The sequence below is a fragment of the Anabrus simplex genome, chromosome 2 (assembly GCF_040414725.1).
Source record: "Anabrus simplex isolate iqAnaSimp1 chromosome 2, ASM4041472v1, whole genome shotgun sequence".
Classification (NCBI taxonomy): domain Eukaryota; kingdom Metazoa; phylum Arthropoda; class Insecta; order Orthoptera; family Tettigoniidae; genus Anabrus; species Anabrus simplex.
The window spans coordinates 1,138,034,465-1,138,055,061 of NC_090266.1; the positions used below are offsets into that span (position 1 = coordinate 1,138,034,465).

The window sequence follows — 20,597 nt, forward strand, 5'->3', positions numbered from 1 at the left end:
AAGGCTGCAGTTTGTCCCCTCTCCTTTTGAATGTTTACATAGAACAGGCGATAAAGGAAATCAAAGAGGAATTTGAAAGGGAATCAAAGTCCAAGGAGAGGAAATCAAAACCCTAAGATTTGCCCATGATATTGTTTATTTATCTGCATCTGCAAAATATCTGGAGAAATTACTGAGTGGTATTGACAGAGTCTTGGAGAAGGAATACAAGATGAAAATAAATAAGTCCAAAACAAAAGTAATGGAGTGTGGTTGAACAAAGTCAGGTGTTGCAGAAACAATTAGATTAGGAAATGAGGTCTTAAAGGAAGTAGATGAATATTGTTACTTGGGTAGTGTAACGGTTAAAATCCCGTTACAAGTTTATATCTGTATTATTATTATTATTATTATTATTATTATTATTATTATTAATGTCTCTGTATTGTTCTTCTTCTTTTTCTTCTTATTATTAGATTTGTATTATTATTACTATTATTGTAACTATTATTGTTTAATTCTATTCTCTAATCTGATTTCTCTGTGTAGTAATTGATTATCGCTTGCTTGACTGTAGTTAATTTGTTATGTGTGTACTGTATATACTGTATATATGTGTAGATTAGCATTGAAAACATGTAAAATAAGAGTTGATGCATAATATTAGATGTGGATATGTGTGTTGCATTACTGCTGTCGAGTCATCGCTCTGTCATTGTGTGCATTTAGCGATGAGCTCATATTCGGGGAAACACCTAGAGTGACCTAGGCAATTTCACAATAACCTGGAACACTTTGAGTTGGGTGGGGGTGTCATCATTGTTAATTTGGGAGATTACGGGTGGGTGTCAATTAATGCCTATATAAGCTGACCGTATATTATTGCGGCAGTTGTTTGGATGGAGAGACTTGCCAAGGAGTGTTGTAGCGATGGTAGTGAGGAGTCATTTGGATGGAGAGGCCTCAGTCTGTCAGTCACTTGGAGAGTTCAGCTTGTCGGAAGCAGTTGAGTGGAAGGAGATAAATGGAGAGACTTGCCATGAAGTCAGTTGGATACCGAACTTTGCCATACGGAGTGCTACTGAGATGGTAGTAGTCAGTCCGTGAGATGGAGAAGCAGCAGTCACATGGATACTTAGTCGTCAGTCATCATATGGATTAAATGTTCGGAGTGTGTTTCGTATATCTGTTCGGTCGAGTTTTTGTGTCAGTGTGGTGACAGCCGAATATTGAGTCGTCGTAATTCAGGCTGACAGTTATCAGTGAATTACTTGTAAAGTTGATTGTCAAGTGTGAATCTAATTTCAAGCCATGCTATATCCCGTCAGTGAAACAAAAAGGATACATCACCAAATTAGGCTTGAGATACCTACAGATGACACCATCTCAAAGGAATACGTCGTAATTGCACTCAAAGTATTAAAGGTACTGTTATGTCAACCAGTGAGGGATAAATTTCTTGTACAACTTTTAAATGTCTTGTCAAGAGGAATTCAAATTTAATGCCTAGTTTCTTTCAGTTGTAATGCCATAATTTTATATTCTCATCTGTTTTATCGCAGCAAATCTTACTATTTTAAGACGAAATTTAAAGAATATACAGTATTTTGTTCAATATCAAATTTATCGTTTTATTTCAATGGTAGAATTAGATAACCTCAAATTTAATGGAGAACCAAAACGACAATCTCTTCCTAGAACCTATATGTTATGCTGCCTAAGTAAGCTTATTACCTCACACCCTAGAGATATTCAAGGCTCTCATTCTATTATTACTGCATTGAGTTGTAGCTGGCGCCCATCATATATTGTATGTGTAAGTAATCAGGTAAGAACTGAGTGTGAGTACATAGTCCGACAATTGAGTATTGTGTTACATGAATATGTTAATATTTTTTCATTCTAATTCAATTTTATATTTTTAAATTAGTGAGTGATAGTCGCAGTAGTAAAATAACTGATTATGGTAGAATAAGGGGGACATAAAATGCAGACTAGCACAAGCAAGGAAGGCCTTTCTTAAGAAAAGAAATTTGTTCACCTCGAACATTGATATAGAAATTAGAAAGGTTTTTTTGAAGACTTTCGTCTGGAGCGAGGCATTGCATGGAACTGAAACATGGACAGTTACTAGGTCGGAAAGAAGGAGAACAGAAGCTTTTGAATGTGGTGTTACGGAAGAATGCTGAAGGTGAGATGGGTAGATAGAATCACGAATGAAGAGATAGTGAATCGAATTGGCGAGAGGAGATCGATTTGGCGAAATTTGACCAGAAGAAGAGACAACCCAGGACTCGTTCAGGTGGTTTTGAAGGAAGTGTAGGCGGTGAGAACGGTAGGGGTAGACCAAGACATGAATATGACAAACAGATTAGAGCAGATGTAGGATGTAGTAGTTATGCAGAAATGAAAAGGTTAGCACAGGATAGGGCAGCATGGAGAGCTGTATCGAACCAGCCTATGGACTGATGACTCAATCAATAATCGTAGGTAAATTTGAATACTTCTTGAGTATTAGTCACCTCCTTTATCTGGACATTATCCTTGTAACCAACAATCTTTATATACTGCTGACTGAATACTTCCGCCTTTTGAAGATCCTCGCATACACACTCCCCTTGTTCATTAATTATTCCTGGAATTTTCTTCTTGAACCTGTTTCTGCCTTAAAGTACCTATGCATACCCTTCCATTTTTCACTAAAATTTGTATGACTGCCGATTATGCTTGCCATCATTTAATCCTTAGCTGACTTCTTTGCTAGATTCGACTTCCTAGTAAGTTCCTTCAATTTCTCCTTACCCCCACAGCCACTTGTAACTCTTATTTCTTTTCAACCTGCACCTCCTTCTTAGTCTCTTTACTTCTCTGTTATAACATAGTTACATATATAGGAATACATAATTTATAAATATCTTTTTCGTTACTCTGTTTAATGCTTGCTCAGTGAACCAAACGAAAGATTAAAAAAACAAACGTATCTGAGAAAAATCTGCCGTTCTTGCACAGAAGTATTTGAAAAGTGTGTTCGCTCTCATTTTTGAACTTCCCCCTTTTTTTACAGTTCTAATGTATTCATCAACCTGTGAGAGGCAATTTTCATGCCCACGGCGTTTATAAACATACTGCAGGGACACGATCGCCCAGGAGAGGTAATCCTCTTTGGCTGTTTGGTTATCAGAAGGAGTACTGATGTTGCCTTTTCAAAAGTAATTAATGACTTTAATTCAAATGAAAAGAGAAGTCTTCATTTTGTGTAAAAATATGATGTGATCGGATTATGTAAACTAAAGAAAAGTTTTGTTTTGTGTCCATATTGTCTGCTTGATTCTTTCTTTTAGGATAAAAACAGGCCAAGTAGCAAATACATTTGAATTAGGTTTGTTTTTAATTCTGTGTGAACATTCTTTCCTTTGCATAGGTTTCTTTATTAAATTAAAGTTATTAATATAGAATATTAGGAATAATTTTGTGGTCGCAAATTGCTCTCAAAAGCCAAGCCCATGGACCCTCCGGTAATCATTTCCCGCCAATCGAAATGCTCAAAATACGCCCTTGATTACAATATCTTATTGCAGTACTTCAATTAATTTCCTTACTAGTTCTTTTAACTTAATTCCACTAGTCTCCATCGTAAATTCATTATCATCCATTAAACTGTGGTCAGTAATTTTAATTAATATTGTAGTCTTACACGATAGTGACAGACCACATCACTGCTCTTGAAAACCAACGAAAATCATATTAGTTACCGGAAATAAGAATTCGCGCACAGTCGCCGTGGGCAAAAAACATTTAATTGAAGCAAAATACACGAAAAAATGCTTTCCCCTCATTCCCCACTCATTTCAGTATTTTTGTGTGTAGCAGTGTTGCTATGCTTCTGGATATTAAAATGCTTTATAGCACTTACTTTACATTCTTTGCAGAAGAGGATTTTCGTTAACGCAATTTCTTAATTTAACACTTTCACTACACTTTCTTTAGGTATCTTTATGTCAGCTCTATCAGTGTTATCGTAACTATGAAGTCTGGAAAATTGTCTCTGTTAAATGTTTTAAGAAAGGTGAGGCGAGAAAGGTAATTTAAGTGCTACATGAAGTGGTTACGAGCTACAAGTACTAAGACAGTAAGAAGATAGACTCTTGTGGTATTTCCTTGTCGCTTAATAAGGGGGACATTCCATTGGACGTAAATACCTGCACGGAAGACGGGAATGACTTAAGGGAATTATTCTAAGACTAGTGATATAAATTCAGAGAAGATACAATTAATATCAACTATTCAGCTTTGAGGCCAGAACTTCTAGTTTTGTCAACATGCCACAAGCACATTTACAGATGGAACATCACATTGAAAGTACAGTGTATTTTTCGGTGCAAAATATGATCAAAATAAGACCTTAAGCAACTAAAATGACAGAAATGTGACCAAAACAATAAGAAAGGTAAAATATGCATTTATATGCCCTATAAAATAAAGGTGAATGTGATCAGTAACGTCCAATTCGTGCTTAATTCCAACAAATAACCAAAAAGAAAGACGAAAAAGAATAACGCCATTTCCTGAACATCCGAATTCATAACCCTTCCCCACGCTGGTGCGATGCGGAAACTCAGTACACAGGCCAGTGAACAAAAGTTAGAAAAACAAAAATAAAAATAAAAATAAGAAATAAAATAAATTGAGAACCTCTGTTCCAGAACACACGCATTATGTATCGAAGTACCAAAGTTTAAAACAAGCCTGGCGCGCTAACGAGACGCCTTCGCCACATCAACCCTGACTGAAATTAATATGCGGGTCTTGCGGAGTGTGTTCGTTATTGTTTCTGTTGCTGTGGTTGACTATTAGGTGCCAGACCTGGAATTTGTCAATGGAAAATTAAAACCAGAACTCCCTGTATAAAGCATGATGGTCGCTTTGTCTCTCCAAATATTCCACACACGTGTGTAATGTTGAGAAATGACTTGCTAGAAATTGATTAAACGGAACCTTTGACTAAATCTTTTCAATATTAATTACTTAATGTAACGTTAAACATAGTCAGCAATATAACTTCTTGTCATTATTTGATGTTCCCTTCCCAAACAATTAGTTACAAGCCACTTAATATGTTTTACTTCTGCCACTCCTTTGTGTCAAATAGTGGAAAAACTTGCACAATAAAGACCCAGTCAGCACGAGTGTACTGATTCCTTTCCAGAACACATATGGCAGAAATAATTTTAAAAGTATTTTTCTCTATTTTTTTTCAGACCTTGTGCCATCCCAAAGATGCACTACTGTATATTAATCAACACCATCAAAAATGTTTTCAGGTGGGAAAGGGATAAGAAAGTAGTGAGGTCTATTTACATGCAAGGTGTGTCTAAAATGTACGGTGGCCAATATCAAAATGGCAACGTGTGGTAACACTGCGTGCACGCGTGTGTGTGAATAGAGAGACATCTCGAGAAGCGCCACGTAGCGTTGAACACACGGAGCTGAAGCAGGCCATTCGGACGTACTGCGTATTACTGCATAGTACAATGCAGCAAATGAGGAGAGGCTCCGTGGCTCAGACGGCAACGCGTCGGCCTCTCACCGCTGGATACCGTGGTTCAAATCCCGGTCACTCCATGTGAGATTTGTGCTGGACAAAGCGTAGGCGGGACAGGTTTTTCTCCGGGTACTCCGGTGTTCCCTGTCATCTTTCATTCCAGCAACACTCTCCATTCTCATTTCATAGCATCTATCAGTCATTAATAAATCACTTTGGGAGTGGCGACCCCATCGTACTAATAGCCTATGTATGATTCATTCATTCCATCCCTGACCCGGTCAATGACTGGAAAACAGTTTGTAGGTTTTCATTTTCATACAAATGAGGAAAACGGCGACGGGGACGAATGCGATTTTGGTTCAATACGGAGGAGAAGCTGCAAGCACAAAATGTGTTTACGACTAGTTCAAACGCTTTCCGGATGGACAGGACACTCTTGGTGATGCGTCACGTCATGAACATCAACCCTATTCCCAGGTTCTGGCGCCTGCAGGCTTCTTTCTCTTCGGCTCACAAGAACACCGCAACTTTTACTTGCTCAACACTCGAATTCCGCAACTTGCCCAAAACTGCCCTTACCGCCAGTACACGAACTCCTCAACTAACAGCAGAGCTGTGATTTTCTCTGCTAGCGATGACATTCAAGATCTGTACGAAACTTGCAAGTACTTCCATTCAGAATATATTTTTAATCTAACGATAGTATTTAAACTTCGTACGAAACACATTTCAAAAAGTGCATTCTGTCCATTTCACCATCGCACATTTTTTTTTTTTTTTTTTTTTTTCTGGATGTCGTTCTTTGGTTTTCTTGTCAGTTTTTGGTACGGAACCAGAGCCGACACTATTTAGCCGAATCTTTCCTAAAATGTCTGAATGTAAAGATTTTTAAAAGTAGGAGTGTTTGACCCCTTTCACTATACATTACTTTTACACGGTTCTCCATCTTCAGTCTCACTATCCTAAACGTCTAACATTTTTCAGTATCTTACCTTCTCAGCACTAGATTCACCACTACTATGATCTTCTCTGCCGTCAGGTACAAGCTAGCCGGACGCACTTGTTTTTCTACCTGAAGGACACGTTGCGGGATTCGGGTAGGGGGATTACTGGACACTACCTCGACCTTTTCTGAATTGCGGAGTTCGTTTCCGTCCTTTTGGTTTTTCCACCACAAGGGAATCCTGATAGGCACGCATTGTGCTGACGTATCGGACATACAAAGATGCTTTGCTATTTGCTTTACGTCGCACCAACACAGATAGGTCTTATGGCGACAATGGGAAAGGAAAGGCATAGGAATGGGAAGGAAGCGGTCGTGGCCTTAATTAAGGTACTGCTCGAGCATTTGCCTGGTGTGAAAATGGAAAACCACATAAAACCATCTTCAGGGCTGCCGATATTGGGGTTCGAACCTACTGTCTCCCGGATGCGAGTTCACAGCTGCGCGCCCCTAACCGCACGGCCAACTCACCCGGTATACAAAGATGTGCGACATGTGTGCTTCGGTCGATTCCAAAATACGCTTTCGCTGTAATTTTTCAGCAGCTGTATACACGTTGCCAGAAGTGTATTTTGGAGAATAATTTGAAGGCGACTAAAGGTCTTTTGTATGTAACTTCCGTTTTCTTTCTGTTATGGTATCATTCACCGAATTTTTAGACGCAGCTTGTATGTAAAATTATGTTAAATGCTAAAGGAAACTCAACACATAATACATCGATGTGTACTGTATAATCGATGTAAGCGGCGTAGCAATTCATTATCGTCTCATTTACAGTTACTCTGATATTAAAAGTGAATACCCCTGTAGTGTACTGACACAATATTTCGTATTAAGTTGCGTTCATTGATTTTAAATCATTAATTTACATCACAGCATTTAAGAGGAATGCTGTAATACGATTTTTTTTTTTTTTTTTGCTATTTGCTTCACGTCGCACCGACACAGATATGTCTTATGGCGACGATGGGATAGGAAAGGCCTGAGAATTGGAAGGAAGCGGCCGTGGCCTTAATTAAGGTACAGCCCCGGCATTTGCCTGGTGTGAAAATGGGAAACCACGGAAAACCATCTTTAGGGCTGCCGACAGTGGGGATCAAACCCACTATCTCCCGATTACAATACGAATTGTACATGTATGGATACAGCCTATAATTAATACATCAAACTGATACTGAAGTTCCAGGAATTTCGTCCTCGATTTAAGTGGAATTATCTCTTACAAGGAAATTGAAGATCAGAGTTGTTACTAGGCAAGATTGATGACACTTATGATAAGCTTATATAATATCTTATTGTAGATATGTGATTTGGAATTAGGCCTCCAAATAAGATTCATAAAACATTATCTACAAAGTGAATAAAGGCTGATATTAAGTTCAGCAAAGAAGACTAAAACTTTTCGCATGTTAATGAAAATATTTAATGAACTTCTAATCGCAAGTTCGAATCACTATGAGAAAAATAAGTACACTAAAAGATGCTGAAGGTCAATCGATTCTTTAAAGAATTAGAGCTTTCGATTCATTTTGAGGACATGGCTGGAAATAGTCAATGAAGGATATATTCGTGCTAATTGACGGCCCAGAATTGGTGGAGAATGCGCACTTCCGCTGTTCGTTCAGAACAAGACCAAGAGAAATTTTCAGTTGGAGGCATGTAAAGACAAGCTATGAAACAAATGGCACACTCGAATGTATTCAAAGGCTGGGAAGCGGGATATCACCCGACATATAATTTTTAAAGGAAAGTTCTTTTGCGTTTTTCAATCGCCATATAATGCGCCTCTGGATAGACTAAACTTCTTAGTAAAAAATACTTCTCCACCTTTCGCGCTTTTTTAAAAACAATTTTTGTACTTTTTTGTGTATAGCGTTTTCTTGAGTTTTAGGTCATGTTCATTGTTACTCAACAGATCTCGTTTCTGTGCCACCTAAAATATTTCATCAGTATTTTGGATATTGATTAATATGTAAAATGGGTCTTTTCCACTGGAATTAATAATAATAATAATAATAATAATAATAATAATAATAATAATAATAATAATAACTCTCCATACAAAGTACTATGGAACCGAGAAGTCACAACCGATGTCACGCTCAGCAACAATAGGCTAGATATTATTCTAATCGATAAATCAAGAAGATCCGCATCTCTTATAGAAATTGCTTGTCCAAACACATCCAATCTACAAACAACAATAGCCACAAAGATATCACAATACACAGAACTGGCAATAGAAGTACAACGCCTGTGGAAACTAGAATCAGTCATCACAGTTCCAATAGTAATATCATGTACTGGTGTATTCCAAAAAGCTTGCACAGCTCTCTGGCCGCATTAAACCAACATCATCACACATACGTTGATCTATAGAAAGCCACCCTCCTGAGCACCTGCCACATTGTGAGAACATTTCTAGAAACGACTTTTCCTCTGACTTACGCCAAACAGCATGGAGTTCCAGGCCACAGTTCCAGTAATACTGAAGAATAGATTCCCAAAACGGGGAGATAAGAAGTTGTTTAGCGACATCATCTGTGCATAGTTATTGCATACATGTATATGTTGTAAATATTTGTAGATATATGTACCTATAGTTTCATAATGAAGAGGGTGACTCTTTGCTTAGGCCGAATCAGCCCATTATGTTACCGGCCCGGCACAAGCCGAGGCTTCCTAAATGGATGTAATAATAATAATAATAATAATAATAATAATAATAATAATAATAATAATAATAATAATAATAATAATAATAATAATAATACTAATAATAATAATAATAATAATAATACCCGTGTGGGGATTTACCGGTTACCTCCATCGGGCGCGTCCCATTGGAATTGGGGAAGCTCGCCAGCAGAGTCAGAGGGTAGTAGGGAAATAAAATACCACCGTGAAAAAAAAACTAGTCCCTTGCCAGGGTTACGGCGAAGACTGCTAAATGACCAGAAGCCAGAAAACATCTTGAGGCAACCTCTAGGGCTAACAAACCTAGTTGTAAAAGGATGGGTACCCGTCCAAAGCAAAGTCAAGTCAAAAAGCATGATGGCACAACATTTCAAGAAACATACCCCAGGGGGTAAATCTTCGGATAAATCCCTCGTCGTGAACGCCACGGCGCACGAGTCTCGTTCGGATTCTGGGGGAGACTCGACATCATGCATGAGACGAGTCGGAGCGTCTCGGTGTACCCCGAAGTGTCAAAAACTCAGGCCAAAATCTAAAACCTTTCTAGCAACTTTCAACATAAATTCACTTACACAAACTGGCAAGCTGAAAACCCTCACCAATGCTCTTCACAAAAATCAGATATCCATAGTGGCCCTACAGGAAAAAAGGTACCCAGATGAAGAGATTTTTGAATCTGAAGGCTACCGATTTTTCAAGAGCAAAGCGCAAAGAGGAATCCTCAATGGAGCTGTGATGCTTGGAACCGCGTTTGCTGTTAGAACCAAGATCCTTAAATCGGTTGCAAATTTCGAACCTGTGAATGACAGATTGTCTATACTCACAATTAAATGCGCGAACAAAACCTACGCCCTAGTTAACGCACATGCTCCTACAAACGATAAGAACAAGTCTGATCCAGACGAAGTTGATAATTTCTGGGACCTACTGGATGAAAAATTGAACAAAATCCCCAAACACCATGTCAAGCTTCTTTTGGGTGACTTCAATGCCCAACAAGTTCGAGAGAAGAAGTACAAGAAAGTTATAGGAAATTACCCTGCTCACAAAAGAACCAATCCCAACGGCAAAAGACTGGTGACCATTTGCGCAAATCACAACCTGCAAGTCATGTCGACCCACTTTCGCCATCTACCCAGAAAGCAAATGACTTGGCGTTCTCCCGTCCAAGCTCTCGGAGAGTTCCAAATTGATCATGTTGCAATCTCCAGGAGAAACAGCCCTGAGATTATGAATGTCAAAGTAAAGAAAGGCATCAATGTGGCCTCAGATCATTATATGTCTCTTATCAAATTCAAACCAATTCCCGCAAACACAAGGAAGACAACCAAACAGATCACACGCTTCGACAATGATAAACTTTGGCAAAGGGTCGAGGAGTTCCAGGAGAAGGCTAGACCAAATGACTGTGACTTTAACAACGCCAAAAGTCTCCTTGTTGAGGCCGCCAAAGGCGTTGCAGAAATCAAGAGAAGCAAACAGCATGCCTGGTGGAATAGTACCTGCGAATCAGTCCTCCAAGAAAGACTCATTGCGTGGAAACAGTACAACTCTACGAAATCAGAAAATGATTGGGAAACCTACAAAACCCAACGTGCCCAAGCAGCTAGGGTGTTCAGAACTGAGAAACGTAAATACGAAAAATCTCTCATTGAAAAGATAGAACAAAACTTCAGGAAGAATGAAAGCAGAGAGTACTACAGAGCCTTCAAACGCAAACTCACTGGCTATAAACCACCATCTCTATGCTTTGAGCGAACGGACGGAACATTGGCGACGTCAAATGAAGAAAATTGCAGCATTCTGGCAGATTACTTCAAGAATTTACTTAATTGCTCTAAACCGCAAAGCGCCATTGAGACCAAGGAACCCTTACTCAGGTACCCAGATTCCAGACCACCCGACAGAGATGAAATAAAGCGCCACATTGCCCGTCTCAAAAATAACAAAGCGCCGGGGGTAGACTCAGTAGTAGCAGAACTATGGAAATATGCCCCAGAAGAATCACTTGATATCTTGCAAAAGCAAATAGAAGAAATTTGGAACAAGGAGACCCTACCCGAAGATTGGAAAATAGCTTTGATCCATCCATTACACAAAAAAGGCAGCATGAAGAACATCAACAACTACAGAGGAATATCTTTGCTACCCGTGAGTTACAAAATTCTATCACTTGCCATCCTGGAGCGTTTGGAAGCACATGTCGGACATCAAATAGGTGAATACCAAGGAGGGTTCAGAAAAGGTCGCTCAACAGCTGAACAGATCCAAAATCTCAAAACGATCATCAGATATTGTACACTAAGGTCCAAGCAGTATGTGTCTGTCTTTGTGGACTTTAAGAAAGCGTACGACTCCATTGACCGGGAAGTCCTGCTAAAGATCTTAAATGAATTTGGAGTTGATTTGAAACTGCTGGCATTAATTAGAGCCACCCTGACCGATACAAAATCCAAGGTGAAGTTCCACGGATGTCTCTCGCATTCCTTTGACATCAAAACAGGAGTCCGACAAGGTGATGGGCTATCCCCGATACTCTTCAACTGTGTTCTTGAAAAGATCATCAGAACCTGGCGGGTGAGATTACAGGAAACCAACTACAGTCCATTGAGAATAGGAACCAAATCCAAGGGGATCGCAACAGACTGCTTAGCATTTGCCGATGATATTGCTGTTCTCTCAAACGGCATAGAAACCGCTACAGCTCAAGTTGAAATTTTAAAGGAAATTGCCGAACAAACTGGTTTGCACATATCGTTTGAGAAAACAGAAGTAATGACTAACATCAAAGAGGCTCCACCAAAACTCCATACAAAATACGGGGACATCACCCGAGTAGACAATTCAAATACCTGGGTGAGATCATCATGAAAAATGGACTGGACAAAGAAGCACTTCAGGAGCGAGTACGCAAACTGGAAATAGCCTACCAAACATCCCGCACAATCTACAACAAAAAATGCCTTTCCCAAAACACCAAGATACGTCACTATGAAACAGTTCTGAAGTCAGTAGTTCTATATGCAGCCGAAACCCTGTCTCTAAATGCCAACAAAGGACTCCTTGAAGAACTGGAGAAAAGAGAACGCAAAATTGTGAGAGGAATCTTGGGATCAAAGTACAGAAATGGAATCCATCAAAAGAGATCCAACAAGGAAGTCTAGAGCAAAATAGAGAAAATTACAGACACAATCAGAAAAAGACGGGCACAATACTTTTTACGGTCATCTGAAAAGAATGGACAGAAGAAAGTTAACTAAAGAAATCTTTCACTTTTTTGATTCAAAACCCAAAACCACAATTCCCTGGTTTAGAAATACCAAAGAAGACCTGCAAATGCTACATATCTCAGCTGAAGACGCCTTTAACAGAGATCTCATCCGCAAGAATATATTGACGAACGGGCTAAACCGAGACGAGCAACCGAAGAGAAGACACGGTGCCCCTTGGACAGAGGAGCGTAAGCAGGCCCACTCACAAAGAATGAGGGAAATTTGGTCTATAAAGAAGGCCAAGTTCAGTGTCAAATGCAACAAGACTTAACGTGGTCCTTGATGGCTCCAGCTAATTATATATATATATATATAATAATGATAATTTTTCGTCCGACTTCTCGGCTGAATTGTCAACGTCGTAACCTTCCGTTCAGAGGGCTCGTGTTCTATTCCCGGTCTGGTCGGGGATTTTAGCGTGTTTGATCAATTCCTGTGACTTGGCGACTAAGTGTTTTTATTTTTCCTCTATCTACAACTCTTCATACACTCAAAGCACACCATACTGTCAACCAACTCAGAAACATGCAATAGTGAATATACTCCTCCATGTTGGGATGGCGTGAGATAGGGCATCCAGCCATAAAACAGGGCTAAATCCACCTGTGCGACACAGTTTGCACCCGCGACCTTACCAGGACGTGGGAGAAAGCTGCGGAAGAAGAAGAAGAACCATGCCGGGCTGAGTGGCTCAGAGGGTTTTGGCGCTGGCCTTCTGACCCCAGTTTAGCAGGTTCGATCCTGGCTCTGTCCGGTGGTATTTGAAAGTGCTCAAATACGTCAGCCTCGTGTCGGTAGATTTAGTGGTACGTAAAAGAACTCCTGCGAGACTAAATTCCGGCACCTCAGCGTCTTCGAAAACCGTAAAAGTAGTTGAAATGAAATGGCGTATGAATTTTAGTGCCGGGAGTGTCCGAGGACATGTTCGGCCCACCAGATGCAGGTCATTCAATTTGACACCCGTAGGCGACCTGCGCGTCGTGGTGATGATGATGATGATGATGATGATGATGATGAAATGATGATTAAGACAACACCTACACACAGCCCCCGTGCCAGCGAAATTAACCAATGATGGTTAAATTTCCAGACCCTGCCGGAAATCGAACCCGGGACCCCTGCGACCAAAGGCCAGCACACTAACCATTTAGCCATGGAGCCGGACGTAAAAGTAGTTAGTGGGACGTAAAGCCACTATTATTATTATTATTATTATTATTATTATTATTATTAAGAATAGTCATCGAAAAATTTCATTTAAAATGTTCAATTTTCTAGTTGGATGGGCTTATACTCGTTTGGAAGTTCATGGCACTGTGTGCTACTAGTGACCATAACGTTATAAATTTCCATCTTCAGCATATTTGGCTCGAGCGTCATACAGGCCCTATCACATCACAATAAACGTGCAAAGGCATTCGACGATATAGGGATATTAGGAGTTCAAGCTCGATAATGAACTGTGTATATATACTTTTTGAACAGAGAGAGAGAGAGAGAGAGAGAGAAAGAGAGAGAGAGAGAGAGAGAGAGAGAGAGAGAGAGAGAGAGAGAGAGAGAGAGAAAGAGAGATTGTTTTCTCATTCCTTCTATTTGTGATACTCTTCGATTGCAGCTATGAAATCAACTTTGTTTTGACAGAACTGAAGCATAGTGGACAAAGTTCAATTAAAATGTTCCCATTGATACGTGTGTTTACGCCCCAGCAAGTCTTATCGGTAATACGAGTCCATTGATAAGAAGAGAAAGATGAATGAGGACTTCTACCTATAGGCCTATTATCAACCCCACTCAAACTGATGATAATGTGCGTGTTGAAGTATTGTTATCTGATTTTATCCCAACCTTATAAGGAACAGAAGTCTCACAGAAGTAAACTCCAAAACGAATTAAACAACGAAGATGTCTTCGTACGTGTTCCTCCTGGGCTTGGTGAGTAGATACTTGAGAAGTATGAGGGTTGGCAGTCAAGCTTACAAGTAGAGCTCACTTTGACTCTTTCATCAGACCTTACTTTTTCTTCACTACAAAATTTCAGCTCTTACGGGGATACAAAATAAATACAATCCTTAAGGAAAATACAGTATTTGTGAAATTTACATTAACGTTTTCTTCCGTGGCTCAGGCGGCAGCGCGTCGGCCTCTCACCGCTGGGTTCCGTGGTTCAAATCCCGGTCACTCCATGTGAGATTTGTGCTGGACAAAGCGGAGGCGGGACAGATTTTTCTCTGGGTACTCCAGTTTTCTCTGTCATCTTTCATTCCAGCAACACTCTCCAATATCATTTCATCAGTCAGTCATTAATCATTGCCCCAGAGGAGTGCGACAGGCTTCGGCAGCCGGCACAATTTCTATCCTCGCCGCAAGATGGGGGATTCATTCATTCCATCTCTGACCCGGTCACTGACTGGAATACAGGTTGTAGATTTCCATTTCCACATGAACGTTTATACGATATTCAGGTTCTAGAACAAGAGGCAATGTACTGTATATTCTGTATAATCTTATTTGGATTCATTATAATGATAAACCAGGTCCGTCGTCCTTCCAATCTGAAGCTTGTACAAGTAATATTAATACAATGCAATAAGATTTTTTAAAGTATCTTAGTTTTATGTACGACACTCGCCTTATTTTCGCGTATTAATGTTACACAATATGCTACTGAACTCTTAATATCTTATAATATCTTTCTATTCCTTACAATTTCCTCAATTCCTTCTCTCAACGTGTACCAGAGCTGTTCTTTTAGACAACCTTCTTTCGATGTTTTATCATTCATTGTCATAAAAACAAAATCTTATTTTTATAATACTACAATAATACATCAGTTCGCATTTCATTCTTCCTATCAAAATTACCATACTGTAATCTCCCTTCCATCTGTTTGGCATCTGAGGAACATTTTATCTAACACGGTCACTCTCTTAATTTTTGGAAATACGCAAAGGAACACATTCTGCTATTCATTCATATTAATGCATACCATCCATTACTCCACATACGCCTTCTTGAAAATTAAACTTGCACTACTCAAAACCGTTCCATGGCCTCCGCCGTGTGACATTCCTGGACCTGAATGTTACATACAAGATTTGAGTTCTTCTCAGCTGTTGATGTAATCTTTTATTTGCTGGCCTCTATTCGTATCCCAATTCAAGCTTTATTAACTCAATTATACGAACACCACGGGGTTCTGAGCTTATGAATTTCTCCTCATTTATTTCCATTAAATTTCCTATTAAATGAGTGAGTTATCTCGGTTTACGGACCTAGTTGGACGTATAGATTGGACGTATTCTTGCTGGACGTGTACTTCTGCACAGTTTCCGTTGATCTTTGTTATTATAACTTTTAATGGCTCCTTCATACTCGATCTAGAGACCATTGAAAGATTATAATATACAATTTCTGGCCGGGCCACTGTTTGATGTCTTAATTTCAAGTAGAAGGATAGAGATTTCTTATTGTATATATTTTTGTCATATGAAACATCCTTTCCATTTTGTTTACTCTTATATCTATAGCTACCTTTTCTTTTCTGTTGTTTGTTATCCATTCCCCAGGTATTTAAAGCAATATGAGCGAGATATTATGTTATTGTTAACTATCATATTTTGAGGGGCAATAATGATGCTTGTCATGAATTTTGTTTTTCAAATGATATTTGCAGTCCTAATTTGGCCGCTTGTTTCTGTAATTCTCGTATTTGTTCTTGAGCATTATCTAATGAGTCTGTAACTAACGCCATGTCGTATTATTATTATTATTATTATTATTATTATTATTTAACTGTATATATGTTTGATATTTTACCTTGGAGACATTCTACTTTATTAATTTATTCATTATATAAATATAATAGTAATTGCAATTTTGTCATATCAAGTTTAAAGAAGGGGCTCAAAATTATTTGGGCCCAGGGGCGTTGCAATAGTTTTTCGGCCCTGATTACAGCTTTGCGGTGTAAACTGATGTGACTTCAAGGAACTAAAATAATCTGCACAGCCTCTAACCGGTTTTATTTCTTTAGATCGTGCAGCCAGAAAATTATTCTGTGTTTGTTGAAATCAAGTTTCTAGTCTTTATCTGTTAGTTGTATATCTATGGAATGTTCCTATCTGTTTTCAGGTAACATTGGTCTTCATTGGAGACGGAGAGAGTGCCATTGACGTTTGTGACACATATGGCATCAAATGTGATCCAACTTGTAGAAGAATGGGAGTTTGTATTGATCCGAATGGGGACAATAATTACATTTGGAACCATATACGTGACTGTGGAAGTGATTACTGTTCTTGTGTAAATGGTGTGTGTGATTGCACTCAAGAAATGGGAAGCTGCCTACCAAATTCTGATAAAATAACTTGTGTCAAGGAAGGGATTTACCCTGATCTGTATGATTGTAAGCGTTCCCTCGATTGCAGGTTAGGAACGGATGCTGTGCCTTGCCACGAATGTTCCGGGAATGAAGTTTATGATTCCTGTACGGGGATGTGTGATGTTCTTTCCCAAGGCTGTCCTAAAGTTCAACCTCTTTGTAACGGTTCCAGTGCAGTATTTCCAGTACCAAATAACGACCGTTTGTTTTATTTCTGCGCTCAAGACGAGAATGGTAACTACCATCCAGTCATGGACCGGTGTGAAACAGGATTCTTTGACGTATCTAAAGGCCAGTGTGTAGAAGGTGACCATTCGGGATGCAATATTCGGAGCGAGAGAATTGAAGAGTGTGATGCAACTAATCCCACTTCATTACCTCTCACAGGTTATTTTTAAGGGTAGTACCGGACTGGTCCGACGGTCAAAACATCCCAAAGATATTTTTGTTCCATAACGAAAGGTCGCTGTTGAATTGGACCGACTGGTAGTTGGCAGGTAGAGGAAGGAATTGCCAAATGGGTTACTAACCTTACCCACCATCCCTCAACAAGTGCTTCATTTCTCTAAGCTCAGTGTCAGTTCTCAGATAGTCTGAGTGCAGTGAAGTACTAGTAGAAGTGTACAATGTTTTCCGTGTCCTGTGTAATTTTATTGGGACAGTCGGTAAAGTATATGAGCGGACAATAGGCTTCTTCGATTCTTGTCTTTGATATTTTAGCGTCGGACCAGTTCGACCCCACCACCTGTACTAACCGTCGGTCCAGTTCGACCTCACTAATTACTTTATTTCCAAATTCCTATAACCATCGGATCAATTCGAAAACACGCATTTTTAAGGCGTGACTTACTCTTGCCCTGCCAGTGAATCGGTAGAACACAAATACTTTTGTTCGAGAGAAGAGTCTTCCATCCTACTAGTTAATGGTAAGTTACCAGGCAATTCCAACTAGGGATCACCGTTAGTGTGATGAGATGGCTTGCAACAAGAGTAAGCTCCTCGTTTACAGTCTGCATAATTCATTCATTTAATATTCCGAATATTGCCAAGAGTGAAATAAAATAAGTCAACTATTATGTTTACGTGATTGTATTTTGTGGAAACAATGTGACGTGGTAGTGAAACTGAATTAAGTGAAATTATATTAAAATATATCATCAAAGGAAACGTAATTAATCTTTATTCTCTTGTTCCTTCTCTACCTTCAGTTCTATTATCCCCATCCGAATACCCAAGCTAATGTGACGTACTACTTCGATATCACCATTATTTGTGTCCAACATGTTGGCTGAATGGTCAGCGTACTGACCTTCGGTTCAGAGGGTCCCGGGTTCGATTCCCGGCCGTGTTGGGGATTTTAACCTTCATTGGTTAATTCCAGTGGCTCGGGGCTGGGTGTTTGTGCTGTCCCCAACATACCTGCAACTCACACACCACACATAACACTATCATCCACCACAATAACAGGCAGTTACTTACACATTGCAGAAGCCGCCCACCCTCATCGGAGGGTCTGCCTTAGAATGGCTGCACTCGACTAGAAATAGCCGCACGAAATTATCATTACCATTATTTGTGCTCGAATTGGCAAACGATATAAACATTTGGTTATATGGCTGGTTGACTCCTATTCACTTGAAAATGGTTTCCATTTAGTAATAAAACTATCATTAAAAGGCAGGCGCTTAGCCAGTGCGGGGGAGGAACCCCATGGAATTTTTACAAAAAACTAAACAGAAACTGACAATAAACTAAATAAACATTACAGACATAAGTGTAGAACGAGGAGATCTGCAATTCACTTCTATCAGTGCCGTTGAAATGACAAGACATGCACGCACCTTCATTGTGTTCTACCGTCATCGCTACTGATAACAGGGAGGTGCCCAAAAAAAAAAAAAATCCACAGTTCCAGCCACTGAGGCAAGCAAATCATTGTTGGACACATCCTAGGGATATAAGCTACGAATTTAAGGTTAAAAATGAGGATATATTCTTTACTTATTCCTAAACATTACAACCCTTTTCTTAATCATCGTTGTCCGCTCGATTACATAACGGCCGACTGGATCCCTCGAAGCGCTAGCTATAGCGACGCATCAAGTCGGCCGTGGTTTCACTTAAGGGCCACTACGAGCGCTAATGAGAGTCAGAGCATTGTTTCACTTAAGGACCACTGCTAGCGCTAATGTGAGTCAGTGCATTGTTTCACTTAAGGACCACTACGAGCGCTAATGTGAATCAGTGCATTGTTTCACTTAAGGACCACTACGAGCGCTAATGTGAGTCAGTGCATTGTTTCACTTCAGCACCACTGTGAGCGCTAATGTGAGTCAGTGCATTGTTTCACTTCAGCACCACTGTGAGCGCTAATGTGAATCAGTACATTGTTTTTTATGCACATCTACTAGCGCTAATGTGAGTCAATGCAAGTTTCACTTAAGGACCACTAAGAGCGCTAATGTGGGTCAATGCATTGTTTCAAATAAGCAAAACTTCGAGCCCTGATGTCAATCAGTACATTGCTTCACATAAGCACCACTAGGGGCGCTAATGTGAGCCAGTGCATTGTTTCAATTGAAGACCACTGGGTGCTCTAATGTGTATCAGTGCATTGTTTCACTTCAGGAAACCTGCGAGCGCTAATGTAAGTCATTGCACTTTTTCACTTAAAGGGCTACTATGAGCGCTAATGTGCGTCAGGTCATTGCTTCACTTAAGGGCCACTACGGGCGCTGATGTGAGTCAGCGCATTGTTTCACCTAAGGGCCACTACGAGTGCTGATCTGAGTCATTACATTGTTTCATTAAGGACCACCACGAGCGCTAATGTGAGTCATTGCATTTCTCATTTAAGGACCACTGCGAGCGGTAATGTGAGTCAGAGAATTGTTTCACTTAAGGACCACTGCGAGCCCTAATGTGTATCAGTGCATTTTTCAATTAAGGAACACTACGAGCGCTAATATGAGTAATTTCAGTGTTTAACTTAAGGACCACGGCCAGCGCTAATGTGAATCAGTCATTGTTTTACCCAAGGACCACTACGAGCGCTAATGTGAGTCATTTTATTGTTTCACTTAACGACCACTACGAACGCTAATATGAGTCGATGCATTGTTTTACCTAAGCACCACTACGAGCGCTAATGTGAGTCAGAGCATGGTGTCATCTAATGGCCACTACGAGCGCTAATGTGAGTCAGTGCATTGTTTCACTTAAGGACCACTACGAGTTCTAACGTGAGTCAGTGTATTTTTTCAATTAAGGGCCACATCGAACATTAATGTTAGTCATTGCATTGTTTCACTTAGGGACCACTACGAGCGCTAACGTGAATCAGTGCATTGCTTCACTTAACGAGCACTACGAGCGCTAATATGAGTCGATGCATTGTTTTACCTAAGCACCACTGCGAGCGATAATGTGAATCAGTGCATTGTTTGACTTAACGACCACTACGAACGCTTATGTGAGTCGATGCATTGTTTTACCTAAGCACCACTACGAGCGCTAATGTGAGTCAGAGCATGGTGTCATCTAATGGCTACTACGAGCGCTAATGTGAGTCAGTGCATTGTTTCACTTAAGGACCACTACGAGTTCTAACGTGAGTCAGTGCATTTTTTTCAATTAAGGGCCACATCTAACATTAATGTTAGTCATTGCATTGTTTCACTTATTGACCACTACGAGCGCTAATGTGAATCAGTGCATGTT

General features: G+C 39.8%; 1 long non-coding RNA gene across 1 annotated transcript; it reads left to right on the forward strand.

The window, feature by feature from the left end:
• Positions 1 to 14,305: 14,305 nt before the first annotated feature.
• Positions 14,306 to 18,059, forward strand: LOC136863345 (uncharacterized). The gene is made up of 2 exons (XR_010859204.2): positions 14,306 to 14,428; positions 16,628 to 18,059. It is a non-coding gene; the product is annotated as an uncharacterized lncRNA (long non-coding RNA).
• Positions 18,060 to 20,597: the final 2,538 nt, after the last annotated feature.